Genomic DNA, 12,419 nt, shown 5'->3' with positions numbered 1-12,419 from the left:
GAATTTGCAATATTTCGCGAATATATGGACGTCATATCTTGGATCGTCATATATTCGCTATATTCGCATATTCGTAATATTCGCTTTTGATTTTCGCATGTGCGAAAATTCGCGTATGTGAAAATTAGCATATGCGAAAATTAGCATATATAAAAATTAGCATAAGCAAAAATTTGCATGCCTGTCTCACACAGTAATATTAGAGCCTTCTTTATACCACACAAGCTGGAAGCAGAGAGGGATGATCACTGTGATGTGTAATTACGAATATATAGTGCTATATTCGCGAATATTCGTAATTTCGCGAATATGCGATATTCGCAAAAAAAAATTTGCATTGCGAATATTCGCGAGCAACACTACAGTAGAGTAGAGAGATAACACTGCATTTACCATCATTAAGAGCAGAGCCCAGCCTCCCCCTCCCTTCCTGTAGAATGGCCTCTGAAAAGGTCACAGAGAATGCCCAGTCGCGTCTCCAATTCATCTGAATGGGACAGATCATGTCTACTGTTGTCTATGGTTCATTGGGCTTGCTGTGAAAACAGCTCAAGCAAGATGACTGCACCAATAATAATGCACAAAACAATCACAATCAATAAGAAAAAAGAAACAGATTTAAAAAAAATAACATGTTTCAATATCTGGCTCTTATTAAGGAAAAACATCTTAGTAATACATTCCCTTCTCGCTAGAGCCCTGCGCGGGAATGTTTTTTCTTTTATCCCTCTGCATTTTGACCACTATCGACTGCTCCCGCAAGATGTGTGTTTAATCCCATCCGCTCCCGCTAACATGTGTGTCCATTCCAGCCTGCTAGTTTTCCTGTGGTGTTGCGGGTGTAAACTACAATTCCAAGTTGCCTTTGTGGGTTAGTAGTGTAGGTTTGTGAATGCCCCTTTTCTGGTGTTTTCTTGGGCTGTCCCTATCCCTCCCCTCCCATTTTGCATACTCTCGTCTCTTTCCTGGGTTTGCATGCTGTTGTCTACCCATCTGCCGCCCCTTTTTTGTTGAACATAGCATTTCCTGGCTTTCCTTTGCTTGTTGGCAGTGAAAATTGCTTGGTTTGGTCTGTGTGATGTTCCGGCAAACACCAGGCTATGGCATATACAGCGCGTGTGCAAGTGTTTCCCCACACGTCAGCACTGATGACACCAATTCATGCACACCAACCAAACTAGCATGCAACTGAACTCCTCGATCACCTTGCTGTTCCTCACCTGTCCGATCTCCTTGGGTGGGCTCCCGCAGGCTCAGGTGCAGGGTCATGGCAGGTCCGAAGTCCTCTGCGCACAATGACAAGTGATGCTCCTGATGTCACGCCATGGGGAGGGGGAGGGGGGGGGGGTCATCCCTGTTCTCTGCAATGCAGATGATGGCCGACCCACTAAGTCTCTGAGCCTGCTGAAGCCCACCAGAGGATACAGAACAGGTAAGGAACAGCAACAGGAGAGGAAAGAGGAGGTGGGACCAAATATACTTTGTAATGACACCTTTTATTTTATCATAAAATATATGGTGCAGCAAAGAAAATATTATTTGTGGGGAGATTAAAAAGAGAACCACAATTTAGCAAATTTTGGAGAGTTACGTTTTTTACGCAGAACACTTTATGGTAAAAATTAAGTTTTCTTTATTCTGTGGGTCTAAACGATTAAAATGTTTACATGCTTTACTATTATTGTACTACTTTGAAAAAAATCAATCACTTTAAACAAAATTTGTATGTTTTAAATCGCTGTATTCTGATCCCTCTACCTTTCTAATTTTTCCATATACGGGGATGTTTGAGGACTTTTTATGCTCCGTGATTTGTAGATTTTATTGGTACCGCTTTTGCATATGTCACTTTTGATCACTTTTTATTTTATTTCATTTTTCTGGGATGTTATGTAACCAAAAAGCAAGTTTACACAGTTTACCATACAGGATCATTAACATTATATTTTGAAAGTTTGGACATTTATGCACGCGCTGATACCAAATAGTTTATTTTAACTTTTTTTATTAAAACGGGAAAAAGGGACAATTTACATTTTTATTGGTAGAGGGGCTTTTTCACTTTTTTTTTTTAAATCACATTTGTTTTACACTTTTTTATGTTTTCATGGGAGAATTTTTATAGCAATCATTAGATTGCTTATGCTGTTCAGTGTCATGCATAGGCATAGCACTGGTCAGTATTATCAGCAATCTTCTTTTCTGGTCTGCTGGAAGGCAGACCAGAGAAGAAGACCACGGGATGATGGCCGGAGCAGGTGAGGGAACCTCTGTCTGTCTGCCATCTTGGCAATCAGATCAGCCAATAAAAGCTCTGCACTGCCACAGATGCTGTGATCTGTAATGATCACAGCAACTGAGGGGTTAATGGCGGACATCAGCGAGATCGCTGATGTCTGCCATTACCAGCAGGTCCCTGGCTGCCAGGATCTACAGTGCATGATGCGCGCATCGCTCCAGTGCTCACATCATGTACAGGACGTAAATGTAAGCCCTGGTGTGTTAAGTACCACCGCATCAAGACATACATTTACGTCCATTGTTGTTAAGTGGGGGGGTGTTTAAAATACCTGTTTCAGGCTGCGTCAGCTCACTGATTTAAAGTGGGGGCACCAAATTTTGCAGAGACTGGTTACACAGTGCAGGATTTGCATGACCCGCAGGCATATCGCCTGATGATCCCGCTCTCGCCCGCAGTAACCTTAGTGCAGGGCTCTACGTCTTGTCCGTGTATTCACTCTAAGCTGTCCTTTGTTAGCTATGCATATCGGCAAGACAAATCCAAATATTGCAGTAAATGTTTGCAACAATGGCCCTGATCTACTATTGCAAACCTGTTTTGTTGGGTTGTGTGCCAGAACTTGGCACAGTTGGGGAAAAAAACCACAAAGAAAACTACACTCCACACTTAGTAAATCAGGGTCGCTGTTGCAGTGTAGCAGGTGAGGCTGGTTTCATACTGTGTTAAAGGGAAGCTTCACCCCTAGACATCTTATCCCCTATCCAAAAGATAGGGAATAAGATGTTTGATCACGCAGGGTCCGCCTGCTGGGACCCCTCCAGGCAGACACCCTGACATTCTTAACATTTATATGCAGAAGGACGAATTTGTGCAGCCGTGGTCATGATGTCTTACCAGGCCCCCTACATTCGTATCTATGAGGGGGCATGACTGCTGTAGACATGAAGGGAGGCATGGCATGACGTCATAATCACGGCCACGCGAAATAGGCATTCTGAAGATAAATGTTCAGAATGATGGGTTGCCAGCATGGAGATTGTGGGGGCAGTATATGTATGTATATTTATATATATTTTTTTTTTTTAACATGGGACCCTATGTATGACAGATGCCACTATGGCCTTGTCCAGGTGGTAGGTATAGGTTTTTTCTTGAAATTAAAGCTGGAGGCCTATTACAGTAAGATCTGGAAGATGTGGTGTAGATTTTCGAAAGGGTATACATCTGGAAATCCTCCAGGCATACACCTCTGATAGAAGGCTTCATCGCAATCTGAACAGAGCCCAAAGGATTGTCAAAAATAGTGCAGAGCTTCTTGATATTGAGAATAACAGCAAGCAGAGATCTAGCCCTTGGTCTTTGTTACGAATGGAGCAGTGAGCTGTATATGTACATTGCCACTCCATCAATTATATATTATAGCTGCCGAAGGTAGCCAAGTGTTGTACTTGACTATCTTTAGCAGTGCTTTAGAAAATAAATAGAGCTGAGGGACGCATGTGTGATCCTGGGCTAGGCACGGGGGCAATAATGACTCCGATGCCAAGTTACGGACAACGGTAGCTTTACTGAGGTTAGACAGGTGGAAAAGTCTATACAGTCTATACACAGAGGTGACCAGTGACTCAGAGACTGTAAGGGCTTGCTGGGGCTTATAGTAGATGGGGTCAATTTAATGCAGGCCACATTGACTTGACAAATGATGACTGTGACTGACTTGACTGGTGACTGACAACACTGTGACTGTGGCTTATTTGCAGATTTTGTAGATGGTGACTGCAAACTGGACTTGAGGCCTCCTCTGACTCGACACACACACTTAGGCTCGACTTGACTGCACTGGACCTCAGCAACAAGAGTAAGGAAAAGAGAGCGAGCTAGTTCCTCCCAGAGCTTTTATAGGGGAAGCTAGCAGGGGTCCTATAGGTTAACCTTTAGTCACCTGGTCACTGATACCTACTGGGTAACAATCACATGACAAATCACATGGTAAACAGACTTAAAATGAGAACGCTTTCTTCATACATTATGCAGCATAATACATAATTAACATATTTACATTGGGGGACAGATGTATGGGGCCCAGGGGACACTGGAAGGAGGCTGCCTGACAGGGCAGCAAGGGTGAGGGGGTAACACCTCCCATACTGGGCCACCACAAACTCCCCCTCTTAAACACAGCCGTCCTCGGTGCCCAGTCCTGGAGGGCGGACGACTAAGCACAGTTCCTGGGGCAGGTCTGACTGTGGAAAACAAGACAGAAACCAGTCCATGGGGCACTTACGAAAAATGTCCAAGCATGCTCTTTTGGGAAATAAACTTGGTAAACACGTGGGATTCATTACACTCTAGACATTGAAACACATTATTTGCGGATTGGGCTGCCGGAGGCTATCTTCCCAATGCCTTAGGTACTGGGGCCCTTCCATACTAAACAATTCTCCCCAGAACTCCATATGTACTGTGTACAACATACCCTTGTTACCTCCTATATACAGCATTTCTGTTACTCTACGTGCTTTACTTGAGTTGCAGGGGAACCCTCTTGCCAGGAGAGCACCCTGTTCACGGGGACAGGAAAAATGTTGGATACATTTCTACAATATGGACTGAAAATGTACATGTTAGATACAGTCCTAACTAAGCATTTTGACTAGGTTATATACAAATTATATAGACTGACTAAATTAATTGGACTATGTGTGATACTGACAATGTTATATTGGTATTATTTTTATTCCCTATATCTAGCAGGTAACTGTCCTTGAGTAGACCTTTGGGATCTACGCAACACCACCTCGGGGGAATCTCGAACTCTTACATCTTCTGGAGCTTTTGGAACGTCGCAGCTGGTTCGTCCTCAGTGAACTCAGGAGCTGGTATTAGTTCAGGATCGGTAGGGCCCAGAGTCACTGGCATCTGCCCTGGAGAGGCTGGAGACAGAGTTGGTTCTCTTTAGACTGGTGTATAGACCGGAGCCAATGGTGACAAGACTGGGACTGGTGTAGAGACTAGAGTAGGTTGAACCAGCCCCGGTGCTGGTGAGACACAGAAGATCGCAGGCTGGGTGGGAGAAAACATGAAGAAATCCATGGATGGGTGGATTCCCTTGGCTGGAATGTACTCTCTCGCAGGTCTGACAGCTGGAGAAGGTGGTGCTGGGAGCACTGGTAGATCTTCTTTCAGACATAACTTTATTCGGTTTCAGTGAACAACTTGCGGTTCATACCCATGCTTTTGTACTTCGTATACATCAGATTCCGGATAGGGTACGGCCGCCACCGTGTACAGTTCTATCTCCCATGTACGGTTCCAACTTGTAGGTCCTTGGAAACTTCCGCAGCCAGACTTTATCACCCAATGGAAGTGATATGGCAGAAGCATGACTGTTATGGTCTTCCTATTGTCTCTGCTGGGCCTTGACCATCTTCTTGCTGATAATTTCTTTGGCCTCTTGGATTCTTCTCTGGTGGTCAGAGACCCACTCCAGGGAGGCTTGCGGAGAGTTGTTGACTGGAGCTCAAATTTTCGGTCTTTAGGCAGCTGCCCATGTCTCCCCATCATCAAGCAAAAAGGGGTGTACCCGTAGAACAGTGGACTGTGTTATTATAGATCTCCAATAGTTCGGGCAGCAGTCGGGGCCACTCTTCTTGTCTTGACACAGAGGCTGCTCGCAACGTGTGGATAAAGACTTGATTGATGCACTCACAGAGCCAGTTCCCCTGAGGGTGATTAGCAGTAGTACGGAGTTTCTTGCAGGCATGGAATTGACACAGCTGTTGGAAGATTTGGGCCTTGAAGACCATTCCACAGTCTGTTAGGACAGACTCCGGACACCCAAGGGTTTGCACCCAATTGGAGTAGAACATCTTGGCCGCTGTCTTGGCTGTGAGGTCTTTAACCCCTTAACGACCAAGCCCATTTTAAACTTAACCCCTTAAGGACCAGGGGATTTTCTGTTTTTGCACTTTCGTTTTTTCCTCCTTACCTTTAAAAAATCATAACCCTTTCAATTTTGCACCTAAAAATCCATATGATGGCTTATTTTTTGTGGCACCAATTCTACTTTGTAATGACATCAGTCATTTTATCCAAAAACCTATGGCGAAACAGAAAAAAAATCATTGTGAGACAAAATTGAAAAAAAACTTTTGGGGGCTTCCGTTTCTACACAGTACATTTTTCGGTACAAATGACACATTCTCTTTATTCTGTAGGTCCATACGATTAAAATAATACCCTACTTATATAGGTTTGATTTTGTCGTACTTCTGAAAAAAATCATAACTACATTCAGGAAAATGTATACGTTTAAAATTGTCATCTTTTGACCCCTATAACTTTTTTATTTTACTGTGCATGGGTCAGTATGAGTACTCATTGTTTGCGACATGATCTGAAGTTTTTAGCGGTACCATTTTTGTGTGGATCAGACTTATTGATTTTTTCATGATATAAAAAATGACCAAAAAATACGCTATTTTGGACTTTGGAATTTTTTGGCGCGTACGCACTTGGCCGTTCTGTTTAATTAACTCTTATAATCTATTTTTATAAATCGGACATTTCCGCACCATAGATGTAAATTTTTATTTTTATTTACACTGGTTTTCTTTTTTTTAAATGGGAAGAACTTCAAACTTTTAATAGGGGAGGTGTTAAATGATCTTTATTCACTTTTTTTTCACTTTTTTTTTTGCAGTGTTATAGCTTCCATAGGGACCTATAACACTGCACACACTGATCTTTTACATTGATCACTGGTTTCTCATAGGAAACCAGTGATCGATGATTCTGCCGCTTGACTGCTCATGCCTTGATCTCAGGCACTGAGCAGTCATTCGGCGATCGGACACCAGGAGGCAAGGTAGGAGACCCTCCTCGTGTCTAACAGCTGTTCGGGACGCCGCGATTTCGCCACGGCGAACCCGAACAGCTCCCTGAGCTAACCGGCATGGTTTCACTTTCACTTTAGATGCAGCGTTCAACTTTGAACGCCGCGTCTAAAGGGTTAATAGCGTGCGGCACCGCGATCACTGCCGCTCGCTATTAGCCACGGGTCCCGGCCGTTGTTAGAGGCCGGGCCCGCCCCTCGTTATAGAAAGGGAAAGGACTCATAATGTACCGGTACGTCGTGGGTCGTTAAGGGGTTAAAGACCAGGCCAATTTTATTTTTGCGTTTTCGTTTTTTCCTCCCCGCCTTCTAAAATCCATAACTCTTTTATATTTCCATCTACAGACCCATATAAGGGCTACTTTTTTGCGTGACCAATTGTACTTTATAATGAAACCTCTCATTTTACCATAAAATGTACTGCGAACCCAAAAATAATTTTTTTAGGGAGGAAATTTAAATGAAAACAGCAATTTTGCACATTTTGGAGGGTTTCGTTTTCACACTGTACACTTTACAGTAAAAATGATATGTGTTCTTTATTCTGTGGGTCAATACGATTAAAATGATACCCATGGCTAGATACTTCTATATTTTTGTACTGCTTAAAAAAAGTCTAAAACTTTTTGCACAAAATCAGTAATATAAAATCGCCCTATTTTGACCACCTATAACTTTTAAATTGTTCCATATATAGGGTCGTATGAGGGCTCATTTTTTGTGTCGTCATCTGTACTTTTTATTGATACCACATTTGCATATATAAAACTTTTAGATCATCTTTTATTTAAAAAAATAGAATAAAATGTGACTAAAAAGCAGCATTTTTTTTTACTTTTTTTTTACGTTTATGCCGTTCACCATAGATACATGCCAGGCACGACCGGACGGTGTCTTTCCTTGATAGGTGGGCTGTCACCTGTGAGGATTTGGTGCTGAATCATTAACGTCTGCCCAAAGTCTGTGGGGTGCTTGCTGAAAGCCTCATGGTACCTCTTGGCAACATTGATGATTCCATGGACTTGGTCCCTTGGGGTAGTGTCGTCTCCAACCTGGAGTTGTGCCCACCAGGGCTCTGGAGGGCTCAACCTGGCTCCTCCAGCCACTTGAGCTGCACGCTGTCAGGACCTTCTGTAACAATGCCTTTCAACTCATTCACAAGGCTTCTCGCAGCTCGCGGAAGAGGATGATCTTCCAATTGCATAGGTTCCAGCAGGGCTTGATAGTCCCTGTTCTTGAATCCAGGACATGCACAACACCAGATGATGGTCTCCGTGTTAGGTTGTAAGGTAACCGACCTGATGTCTTGAACTCTTACTCTGCAGATTTCACCTTGCTTGTTGGCAAACTTCTGCTCCGCCTGTAGAACTTTCAAGTGGTGCTGCGCAGCCTGCTGGCCTGAAGGGGATATATGGGGAAGAGAGGCATGCAAGGCATCTAACACTTCAGTGAAATAATTCTTCATAATGTTCATCCCCAATATAAACTCAGCAGATCCCTTATCTGTCACCTTAGCTACAATCACTCCTTGCCCGCTATGTACATGCTCTCCCAACTGAATGGTTGGCTTCCAGTATCCATGTCTGGGGACTGGTGTCCATTACCCGCAACTACTCAGAAGTTAACATCATCAGGCTCACACAATAAACTAGCATCCCAATGCTGATAGAAAACACTTTTAGGTATAGTAGATACTTGTGACCCTGTATCTATCAATGCCTCCAACAGTACACCTTCTACAATAACTTTTACATAGGGGCAGGAGGCGACATAAAGTGAGAGTCCTCACTTAGGTCGTTCAGGGATTGGACCTGATGAAAGTTTTCCTGAGGGTCGGTCTGTGACCTCAGGGGAAATCCGTTTAAATCCTAGCACTGCATTTTCCAATCTGACTTATTACAGTAAGTGCAAAAGGGTCTTTGAGTCCCTGAGGGTCTATTGGGCTGCGGATTGCGGTAATTGAAATTGTGGGGAGCAGGGGCAGGTTTCCTAGGCAGGGGCGGTTCACGCTCAGGTGGAGCAGACCGGGTGGCAAGCTCCTTCACAGCCTTTGTCAGTTGTTCAATGTCCTGCCTAACACTCTGTAAATTTGAGGCTTCAATGACTGGCAAAGTAGATGACACTGGGGCGGGGGCTGGTAACGGTTGTGTATAGGTCTGGCTACTGCCCCTAGTGGCTCTGGAATGGGTGTAAGGGGTGTACAAACTTCCTCTAACTCAGTCCTGGACTCAATCACTTGGATAGCCAGTCTTTTGAAAGCAGGGAATTACATGTTGGGGTTTTGGACTGCTAACATTCTCAGCTGGGCTTTGTCCCACTTATTATGAGCCCCATCAATAAATCTGTCCATTAACACCTTGTTGCCCTGCTCGGGAGTTATACCATATAATTTTTGGACAGTCTCTAGGAGAGTGTGACTCAAATACCTGGTACAGTTCTTCAAAGATCTGCTCTACAGTCCCCTTCTTGGAGGCTGGCCAGGTGCGGACTTCCTTTAACGCTGGTCCCTGAAGTTGTCCTGTGAGCAATTGCACCTGTTGGTTAGGAGTAAAAGAGTAAAAGATAAACTCTGGATCCTCTCTTTAAAATCCCTCAAGGTGAAGGGTCTTCATTGTAGGTAGGGAGAACAGGGTTCCCCATGAACACCGGTGCAGATGCTGGAACACCAGGACTATTGATGCTGACTGCAGGCAGGGCTGGCAGGATCCTGGCTGCTGGGCCAGGTGATAAACTCATTGCTGGAGATGAAGGGGCACTGTCACCTGGTTGATATGCAGAGCTGGGTTCGGACATCCTTTTGAATTTTTAGTGCGCTGTCACTTTAAGGGAAATAAGGTGCGTTTTGTAGCGCAGCAGCGGCTTTGACTTGACTGATGGGGGTACTGTAATGGATGCTCCCCCTCTATTTTGCAAGCAGGGCTGCCATCAGGAATTCCAGGGCCCCTTACACAGCTCAAGGCCTGGGCCCCACCCCTCCTCTCCCCGTGGACCACGCTGGATATTATTATAGTATCGGGCTCAGAAACATATCACTCCTGCAGTGACAAAATAATACCATCATACTGTAAGAAAATAAAACCACAATACACAAACCAGTATCACTAATAACACCCCTATACAAGGGGCATATAATTGCACCATCACCACTACCATTACCACTGATATATTGTTATTGGATAAAAACCACTGTACAAAAACCAATACCCCTCTAAGGGTAGGGTCACACACAGTGCATCCGCAGCATATTCTGATGCGCTGCTGACAGTCACAGAGCGACTGCAGAGCGAGCCCCTACTGTGGCGGGGTAGCTCTGTGTGTCAACACGTGACTACCGGCGGGAAACACACAACTACGAACAGACACACAGAGCTACAGGAAGCACGCTCTGTGACTGTTGGCGGCGCATCCACAACATCAAATATGCTGTGGATGCGCTGTAAGTAGCCCTACCCATAAATTGACCGTACAGAATATCACCAGCTGTACCCAGGTGCTGCAGACTGTATAAGTGATTACAGGTACATACTCACAGGTGGTGTCTTCTCTGTTCGCAGTCGTTCACTTTTCTCTTTCTTCTCCATCTGTCCTGGGTCATCATGAAGACGTATCCCGACCACAACTCGTCTCCACCGAATCTGCCAGACAAACATTTTAGGCTTCTCGCTACAGCAAAATCCTCATCTTTATACAAACCCTCTATAGACAGGGCCCTCTGTCTCCGTATAGTATTAGGCCCCCTTACATTGCTCCAATATAGTGCAAGGCTCTCTCACATTGCCTCCTGAGTAGCAAGCCCCTCACATTACCCCCATAAAGAATTAGGCCCATATTAATTAGGCCCTATAGATTATTAGGCCACCTTACAGTGCCCCCACAGATTATTAGGCCCCTTCCATTGCCCTAATAGATTATTATGCCCCCTTACATTTCCCCAATAGATTATTATGCCCTCTTACATTGCCCCCATAGATTATGCCCCATTACATTGCCCCCATAGATTATGCCCCATTACATTGACCCCATAGATTATGCCCCATTACATTGCCCCCATAGATTATTCCCCATTACATTGCCCCATAGATTATGCCCCATTACATTGCCCCCATAGATTATGCACCATTACATTGCCCCCATAGATTATGCCCCATAACATTGCCCCCATAGATTATGCCCCATAACATTGCCCCCATAGATTATGCTCCATTACATTGCCCCCATAGATTTTTCCCCATTACATTGCCCCATAGATTATGCCTCATTACATTGCCCCCATAGATTATGCCCCATTACATTGCCCCCATAGATTATGCCCCATAGATTATGACCCCTTACATTGCCCCATAGAATAGGGAAAAAAAACACCACTCACCTCTCCTTTGTTCCCTCGCAGCTCCTGTTGTTCATCTTCTGTTTCAGCCTCCTGTGTGGACAGCATCATTAGGAGCCGCTGCCGCACAGGTAGCCCGGGCTAGAGTGACAGGACGCTGGCTCCTTCCTGTCACATGTGCCGCCGCCGCGGCGCTCGTTCAACACTGTGTGCGTCTTAAAGGGGCACTCAGTGTTGAAAGTTGCGGCTGCTCGGGAATTCAGGACAGGTGTCCCAGATTCCCTGGTGGCCTCCCCTTCACCTGCGGCCCGGTCGCAGGGGGTGCGGCGGGCCCACAGTTGAAGGGTCCGGTTACTCCAATGCAGGGACCGTGCCACCACGGTTCCTAGCATGGAAGTTACCGACAGGGTGCAGCCATAGGGCTCCGGGCCACCTGGGGGCCCGGGCCCCTTACTGGAATACCGGATGTACCCCCCTGATGGCGGCCCTGTTTGCAGGCACCCAGTTGTAATCCGTCTTGCGACCAGACTTGTGGGCACTAACAGGTTAATACTGATAGCTACTGGCACCAGAGACTGGATACTGGCAATCATTGGTGTTTGCAGAGTCTGCGCTGCAGCTGGTGCTTGATAGGTAACAACAGAGATGAGCGCAGCAGCCAAAGATTCTAATATGGCTGTGCCCAGGGAACTTCTTGTTTTGGTCCATTTGGCAAAATCTTCCCCTGGGTGGCTCTTTGGTTCTTCCTCGCAGGACTGAAGAGGCATCACCGATGGGGACTGATGGGGTGGAGCTGCAACCGCTTGTGCACGCAGAAAACACCGGACCAAGTTGACCCTTTCTGGTACTGACTCTATACAGTTCACAGTAGCTGATAAGTTTTTTCTTCACCACCCCCTCTATTTCACAAGGGCCTCAGGTATAACACTTTCCACTAATAAAGGCCTGTACACTTT

Source organism: Hyla sarda, chromosome 6, assembly GCF_029499605.1.
Source record: "Hyla sarda isolate aHylSar1 chromosome 6, aHylSar1.hap1, whole genome shotgun sequence".
Classification (NCBI taxonomy): Eukaryota; Metazoa; Chordata; class Amphibia; order Anura; family Hylidae; genus Hyla; species Hyla sarda.
Note: the sequence above shows the minus strand (reverse complement) of the source record.